A 9,590-nucleotide genomic window follows, 5' to 3' on the forward strand; every position below is an offset into this window, starting at 1 on the left:
ATATGATAATATGGTATCTTGCTAGCCCTTTCTAAGACCGCAAAACATAAATGCAGAGCACCTTTGAAGTGCAAGTAGCGACTAAATATTGTAATTCACGGTAGAAGAGATCCAGTCATGTCACACCCAACATTAACGATACTCAATGCATAATAATGACAATAGTGCTCTCCGAATTGGTGTTTAAATGAGAAGGTGATGACTCAATAGTAAAAGTAAAATAACATAAAAGTAAATAGATAGGCCCTTCGCGGAGGGAAGTAGGGATTTGCAGAGGTGCCAGAACTCGAAGCTTAAAACAGAGATGAATACAATTTTGAGAGGCATGCCTTTCCTGTCAACATCATGATCGAGAATTTTCAATATCTTCCATGCTAAGCACATTATCGGCGGTTCCCAAGCGGAAAGATAAAGTTTACTCCCCATCCACCATACAAGCACAAGTCATGGCTAGCCGAATCCTCGGGTGCCCTCCATACAAACAACTTTCTGGGGGAGTTTGTTTCCTTATAATTTTTTTCATTTTGATTACGGGACTGGGCATCCCACTTACCAGCCTCTCTCATGCAATGATATATGAATAAACACCCATCATGAGAATAACCCGCTTAGCATGGAAGATACTGACCCCCCCTGTCGCTTCATGAGCGGCACGAGCACACAAAACATATGCTTATTTGAATGATTAGAGGTGGCACACGCAAATTTACTTGGAACGGTAGAGTAATACCGCATATAGGTAGATATAGTGGACTCATCTAGAACAACTTTGGTTTCAAGGATTTGGATGCACAAGCAGCATTCCCACTTAGTACATGCAAAGGCTAGCAAATAGACTGAGAAGCGACCAACTAGAGAGCGAAAATAGTAATAATCATGCACTGAGAATAATTAACATTGAACACAAGCATGAGTAGGATATAAACACCATGAACATAAATATCGTGGATGCTATGTTGGTTTTGAATCAACTACATGTGTGAACATGTGGCAAGTCAAGCCACATGAATTGTTCAGAGGAGGATACCATACTAACATACTACATCACAACCATTTTAATGCATGTTGACACTCAAGATAAATCATTATCCACTCCTAGATATTTAAGCATGGCATGAGCAACTATAATCTCTAATTGTCATCACAAACATGTTTACTCATAATATGCTGGATCAAGATCGACCGAGCTAAACATATTTACAAAAACAAAAACAAGAAGAGTTCATACCAGCTTTCCTTCACCACAATCACTTCATCAAATCATTGCCATTATTGCCTTTCATTTGCATGAGTGAATGATGTGAAAATAATAATAGTGCAAGTGTGCCATGTACTAAGCTGGAATCTGCAAACATTTTATTCAAAGGAGAAGACAAGGTAATGTAGGCTCTTTGTTAGATCAACAATAAAGCATATGAGATCCACTCAACATTTTCATCGTGGTCTTCTCCTTTTGACAACTCAAATAAAAGAAAAGAATTTTAGAGGAGCACACTGAAATATTTTTGGAGTTTTTAGTTTTTTCCGAAGAAAGCAAATTAACAAATGATAAAAACAAAAATGAGAAAAACTATTTACACGGGAAAGCTCCCAACAAACAAAAGAAGAAACGAGAAATCTTTTTGGGTTTTCTTTTACTACTACAAACTAACTAAACAAGAAAGAAAAACCAAAAATAAGCGCGAAATATTTTTGGATTTTCGAAGTTTTTCAAACACACAGGAAGAAAGTGGAAAATAAACTGACATGGATATACAATGAAAAAGGATGAACACCGACAACTGGAATGAATGTGTGGTACATGAATGTAATGTCGATGAGAAATACGTACTCCCCCAAGCTTAGGCTTTTGACCTAAGTTGGTCTACGGCCACTCCTGGCCTGGATAATACCCGTAGGGATAGTTTGGGTTATACTGGAGCGCAGCTGGCATAGCTTGGCGGGCTGATTCATTACGATGGGCGGTCTCCGTTTCCCTCTCGTACTCCTCAGCCTCCTCCTCAAGTATAAAGTGTATTTGTTTTACCTGAACATTAAAAAGGTGGGGGCAGGCAAAGTAATATGGAAGACACGACGCCTATTAAAAATTAGTGTATACCAGAATAGTGGGTTATCCCTCTCAAGGAACTGGTGACGTTCCATATCATCGTAATCAAGTAAGCTAGGTGGCAACAAGGTGTCATTTTCTTTTATAGGTACACCAAGATGAACAACTAAGCAAGTGGCATAAATTCCACCAAAAAGATCACCAACAAGTGCATTATTATGTAAGCGACGTGCAACGATGGCTCCCATGTTAAATTCCTATCTATCAATATTGCACTCTTAAGAATGCTCAAATCAGGTGCTCACAAATGACTAGGGTCATGTTTACCATTAATGCTTCTTCCAATGAACATAGCAAAACAATGTATAGTAGGAAAGTGAATGCTCCCCATAGTAGCTTGCGTTATGCCTCTAGTTTCACCTCTAGTAATACTCATAAGAAATTCATTGCAGTCTGCTTCACGAGGTTCAATGCATGTCCCCCAAGATGGAATTCTACAAGCATCACTAAATTCCTCGATGGTCATGCGAAAAGAATTTTCATATAAATTAAACATAACATCATGTGAAGTGTGATGAGATACATACTCGAATTTCCACACAAAAGAATCAGTGATATTATGGTACTGTGAGCACTTATCTGACACGAAGTTTGTCAACTCAGAACTGTGCACATACATATCAAACTCCTCCTTAATACCAGCTCGATTCATGAAGGAGTCTGATGGCCATTCACATGGGGTGCACAAGAGCTTCTCGTGGCGGTTCGAGGTCCGGCTCACGTATTGCGAGCCTTGGAGCACTTGCTTGAGGAACCACCATGGAACATCTTCCTAAGCATTTTCTCGCTCTGAAAATTTCTGAAATTCTTAGTGCCTCAAAATAAAAGTGAACAAAACTTAACCAAATTGATAGCAACTATGCCCACAAGTAGGGCTGGAAAAAAGCTCAAAGCTCGTGAGCTAAACGAGTAACTCGTGGCTCGGCTCGAATCGACTCAAACTCGAAGAATAACGAGTTGAGCCGAGCTTTAGTTTACGATCGTTTATAGACCAAGTTAAACGAGCCAATCTCACGAGTACTCGTGTAACTCATTAGGCTCGTTACAAGAGATCATCCAAGAACCCTGCATCGTAGGCACACAACACAAGGCCCAGGCACGCAAGGCACCTTACAAATATGAAAAAAGTATTACTTGTGAATGCAAAATGTACAAACATGTACAATCAGCGCAAACAATTTTTATTTTTATTTTGTTTGTAAGGTTTATGTTCATATCCTTAATGAGCTTAACAAGCTAAATGAGCCAGCTCGTGAGTTATAAAAGTCGAGCCAATCTTGGATTTGAGCTCGTTATACTAACGAGTCGAGTCGAGCTAGCTCGTTAACGAAACGAGCTTTAGCGAGTCGAGCCGAGCTGGCTCGACTCGGCTCGAAATCCAGCCCTACCCACAAGTGTCTAGAGGATATATCATGCATCAAAACTACTTTGGACCATATAAATTCAACACGCAAGCTCAAAAACATGGTGACCACAGCTGCAAAAATTTGCAAAACATAAAGAATTAGAACAAAACTAATTGGACCATTGGAGGAGTCACATACCAACGAGTAATCCCCCCAAAACAATTTCAGAAACGGAGTTCTGAGCAAGGAGATTGAATTTTGCAGGCAAATGAGCAAGAACACGGGTTTGAAGGCAATGGTGATTTTTTCTGGAGGTGGAAGAAGGCAGTGGGCGGCTGGGATAAATGAGGGGGGGGGTCCCCGTGGGACCCGCAAGCCCACCAGGCGTACGCAAGGGGGTAGGCGTGCCCTGTGAGCTTGTGGCTCACACGTGCATCCCCCTGGGGTGTGTTCAGTGCCAACAATTCTCAAATATTACAGGAAAAAATCATACTAATTTTTCAGGTGATTTCGTGGACTTCTATTTTCGGCACATTTTTTATTGCATGGGAAATTCAGAAAATAGGATAATCATGGTATTTTTACTTTATTAACTTTAAATAACAGAGAGCAAAAAGTAGGCACGGTAGGTTGTGCTTACTAAATTCATCGACCACATGCTCCTAAAAAAGAATCCATTAATAAGGTTGATCAAGTCTTATTAACAAACTATTTTCGAGAAATGTGAAACCGAGGAATCTTCGTATAATACGAAGTTACCTCAATGGGGATATGCATCTCCCCAACAATAAGAGTTTCATATTTCTTTTTGACTGTAGGAAGAGGGAATTTCAATCCTCCAATAGTGATTGTCAAAACTTTTTCAATACAATTGATACCTCTCACAGACCTTTGTTTCTTTGAAAATAAATCGTATGCTCATTACCATTGACATGAAAAGTAACCTTGCTTTTGTTGCATTCAATAACAGCCCTTGCAGTATTCAAGAAGGGTCTACCAAGGATAATCGACATGTTGTCGTCCTCGGGCATATCAAGTAAAACAAAGTCAGTTAAGATAAACTTTTGCAACTATGACAAGCACATCCTCGCAAATTCCAATAGGTATAGCAGTTGATTAATCATCCATTTGCAAAGATATTTCAGTAGATGTGAGTTTATTCAAATCAAGTCTTCTATATAAAGAGAAAGGCATAACACTACACCGGCTCCTAAATCACATATGGCAGTTTTCACATAACTTCTTTTAATGGAGAATGATATAGTGGGTATGCATGGATCTCCTAACTTCTTAGGTACTCCACCCTTAAAAGAATAATTTGCACGCATGGTGGAAATTCTAGCTTTAGTTATCTTTCTTTTATTTGTGACAATATCTTTCATGTATTTAGCATATGGAGGCATTTTCAATATACCAGTCAAACGAGTACGCAAGAAAACAGGCCTAAGTATTTCAAGAAAGCGCTCAAAATCTTCCTCATCCTTATTCTCGGAGGTTTAGTTGGAAAGGGCATAGAGATTTTTGAACCCATGACTCTCTTTCTTACCATGTTTCCTAGCAATGAAATCACTTTTATTGTATCTTTTATTCTTAGGAGGTGGGTTATCAAGATCAACAACATGTTCTATTTCTACATCATTATCAGGTTCTTTACCCTTATCTGGTTGAGCATCATCATGAACATCATTATCATTATCATTATCATCATCACAAGGTGAATTTTCATTACCAGATTGTGTCTCAGCATCAGAAGTAGAAACATCATTATAATTCTGAGAAGGTTTTTTTATCACAGGTTCACTAGAAGCATGCAAAGTTCTATCATTTTTCTGCTTCTTTTTCTTCTTAGATGAACTAGCAGGCACATCATTATTAACTTTCTCAGAACCTTTCTCAATTATCTTAGGATGACCTTCAGGATATAGAGGATCCTGAGTCGTTTTACCTCCTCTAGTCATTACCCTAACAGCATGATCATTCATTTTATTATTCATCTCATTAAGCAAATCATTTTGTGACTTAGCAACTTGTTCTGGCTGAGTATGAACCATGGACGAATGCTTACTTAAACCCTTAACATTATTAGCAATTCTAAACATCAAATCACTTAAACAATCAATCATGACAGCATTACGTTTCAATTGCTTGCTAACATACATATTAAAATGTTCCTACTTAACGATGTAATTATCAAATTCATCCACGCATTGGCTAGCAGATTTATTATAAGGAATATCACCTTCATCGAATCTTATAAGTGAATTTACCTCTACTACCTGTGTCAGGGTGTCGAGCCCATATATTTCTTCAATAGGTGGTAAATTCTTAATATCTTCAGATTTAATACCCTTTTCTTTCATAGATTTCTTTGCCATGTGCCACTAGTACATCGAGCTGCTATACAAACGGCTTTTAACCCCTTTCCGTGATGACATTTTAAACTACCACCTTGCCTGTGTCCGCGACAGGGGGGTCCTTCTCACACGACCCATAAACCGTCGGAGATAAGGAGCATCAATGCATATGTTTTGCATAACTAAGCGTATGCGATGCCGACATCTATCCCAAACGTGAGTCTTCAGACAACTGTTTGTGATATGTCGAATATCCCAAACGCTCCATCCTTGATACTTGTTTGTGCTCGCGTTACCATCACAGACAATATCTGTGGTGCTACGTTTATGATGCGTGCCCCATCACAAATAGTTCACGAGTATAGAACGGTATGATAAGCAAACAATCATACACATCCACTTCTCCCAAACCGTATGCGATATATAATTAAGAAGATTAGCTAATCATCATACGAGTGTCAGATAGGATTACGAAACATCAGACCGTTGTACCCGTGTCGTACAGGATAACTATAGCACATGCTATTTTGTGGTGCAGCATTTACGATGCGTAAGACATCAGAAATAGTTCATGATTGTAAAGCATGTATGATAAGGCGACTGTCACAAACATATAGTTTGCTCCCACTGTTTGTACTATCATATTACACCACACACACTTTGCAAACAACAACTGCGTGCATGGTTACACACGCTTCCTCTCTGTGAACCGTGTCGGATTATGATGTATATCACACATGTTGTGCTTTACAGACCGTGTGCGCCATAATGACATGCAAAGCATATTTTCACCGTAATTTAATTGCTGCTATTTAAAATTGTACCAAATTTGAATTTGAAAGTAGGCTGTAAATTTATTCATATCCATTAGGTTCCACAACCAATGCATTATTTGATTCATAGGTACATATGTTCAAGAATTACATAAAAAAGAATTACATAAGCACCAAATAAAGAATGATGAACTAGGGTTGTATACTTGTACTATTGAAGACGGTGAAGAAAGATGTGAAAGATATTCTGGTTGCTGAACAAGGTGAAGTGGAGTGCCCATATTGTGCCCTCCTCCATGCAGAAGGCACACACGACTCTAGTCCAACCCCTTATGATGGTCCACCACCCATCCTTCACTGTCTTCATGAGGACATCAAGATAGTCACCGAGTTCTAGTAGAAATACTTTATCCTTTGCATGCCCACCAATCATGTAGTTTGAGAGGTAATCTTGAGTAAACTGCTTCGGGAACCACTGCAAAGGAAAAAGATTCGGATATTGTCATCTAACACAAATCATTATGGGCAGTAAAAAGAAGCCTACAGAGTTCTTACTTACCATCCTGCAGTTCACTGTTGTCATGGATAATTGTAAACAAATAGTTTAATTGCCTTATTTTGACCCATTTTACTAACAATCTTTATCAGTTTCCACACTTGATGCTGGTTCATGAACATCTCATTACCCCTTATGCAAAAAGGGTCGAAGCACGGATCTTTACCAATGGCATAAGTACCTAAAAGCACCAGGTTAATATTAGAAGCTAAGCAGCAATTGCACCATGATGTAGTACAACACTCCCTCCGTACCATTATATAAGATCTTACTACATCCAATATACTCACATATTGGATGAATTAACATCTTATATTATGGGGTGGAGGGAGTTTATTACATTGTTAGAAATATCGGCCGATTAACTACAGTTAACTGCTGTTGTGTTGTTGTTGTTGTTGCTGCTGCTCTTCTATGTGTATCTAGACATCATCAGAACATTAAGGTAACACTCTTCCTTGTTGCTATGTAGCCTAGGACTACATATTTAGACATTCAGTATAATGCATGTTGCTATGTAGCCTCAGATTTAGTAGATATGGACCTAGTTAACCTACTGATAAATGGGTTACATATATATTCAGTTAAATGTCTAACTCACCAATTAACCCCTTATTAGCCCTCGGCCTATATGGTACTAGCTGCCGATATCCTAAACAGTGAGTATATATAAGCCATGGGATGAAACTAACCTCGTTGGAAAACAACAGTCGTTCCCAATATTGTCTTGTGTAAGTACATCGAAAGGCATGTTAAGCACAACAGACTAAACATCAACCAGATATATCAATGGTAGACAACATAGTCTCCAAATGATAGTTTCAGTGTGCAGGTTTAAGCATGCTAGTTAAGAAAAACAAGTAGTGGGAAGGCGTGTTAACTGCAACATGCCTAACATTTAACAACAAGCAAATATAGCCATTCAAACTGGTATTGTGTAGTTCTAAGTACACTAGTTATTGTTAAATAAAAATGGAAAGGCGTGTTAACTACATTATGCTTAACAACAACCAAATGTAGTCATTCATAGTGGTATTGTTGAAACTGGTATTGATGAAGTTGAACTGCACAGTTCGTACTTGCACATATAGAACATCACATTGTGAATAACCGAAATAAACAAGGCATACTACGAACAACCAAAGATAGCAACTGAGACTGGACATATGCTAACTAAAAATAGATGAACAACCAAAAAACGTTAAAAGAGGCATATGCTCGCTACAATAGGCTTATCAACAACCAAATATAGTCATCACATTGGTATTGTTGAAACTGGTATTGATGAAATTGAACTGCACAGTTCATACTTGCACATATAGAACATCACTTTGTGAATAACTGAAATAAACAAGTCATACTACAAACAACCAAAGATAGCAATTGAAACTGGACATATGCTAACTACAAACAATCGAACAACCAAAAAATGTTAAAGAGGCATATGCTAGCTATAACATGCTTAACAGCAAGTAAATATAGTCATTCCTATTGGTATTGTTGAAACTGGTATTGATGAAATTGTGCTGCATAGTAAATATTTGCACATTTAGAGCACCACATTGTGAATAACTGAAATAAACAAGGCATACAACAAACAACCAAATATAGCAACTAAAACTGGACATATTCTCACTACACTACAAAAGGGGCTCGACAAACCAAATCATGAGTCCCCCCTATGAAGAGGCACAGCAAAACAAATCATGGGTTTCCTTACTTGTCACAGATGGGCTCATTCCCATGGGAAGAGTTGATACGTCTCCAACGTATCTATAATTTTTGATTGTTCCATGCTATTATACTATCTGTTTTGGATGTTTTATATGCATTTATATGCCATTTTATATGATTTTCAGGACTAACCTATTAACCTAGAGCCCAGTGCCAGGTTCAATTTTTTCCTTGTTTTTGAGTTTCGCAGAAAAGGAATATCAAAGGGAGTCCAATTGAACTGAAAATTTATGGAGATTATTTTTGGACCAGAAGAAGCCCACGGAGCATTAGAGATGGACCAAAAGAGTCCCGAGTCAACCATGAGGGTGGAGGGCGCGCCCTACCCCCTGGGCGCACCCCCTATCTCGTGGTTGACTCGGGGACCCCCCTGACTTGTTCCCAACGCCAACACCTCTTATATATCCCCAAACTTCCAAACAGAACCTTGATCGGGAGTTCCGCCGCCGCAAGCCTCTGTAGCCACCAAAAACCAATCGGGGCCCTGTTCCGGCACCCTGCCGGAGGGGGGATCCATCACCGGTGGCCATCTTCATCATCCCGACAATCTCCATGATGAGGAGGGAGTAGTTCACCCTCGGGGCTGAGGGTATGTACCAATAGCTATGTGTTTGATCTCTCTCTCTCTCTCGTGTTCTTGATATGGCACGATCTTGGTGTATCGCGAGCTTTGCTATATAGTTGGATCATATGACGTTTCTCCCCCTCTACCTTCTTGTA

This window comes from Triticum dicoccoides, chromosome 1B (assembly GCF_002162155.2).
Source record: "Triticum dicoccoides isolate Atlit2015 ecotype Zavitan chromosome 1B, WEW_v2.0, whole genome shotgun sequence".
NCBI classification, from domain to species: domain Eukaryota; kingdom Viridiplantae; phylum Streptophyta; class Magnoliopsida; order Poales; family Poaceae; genus Triticum; species Triticum dicoccoides.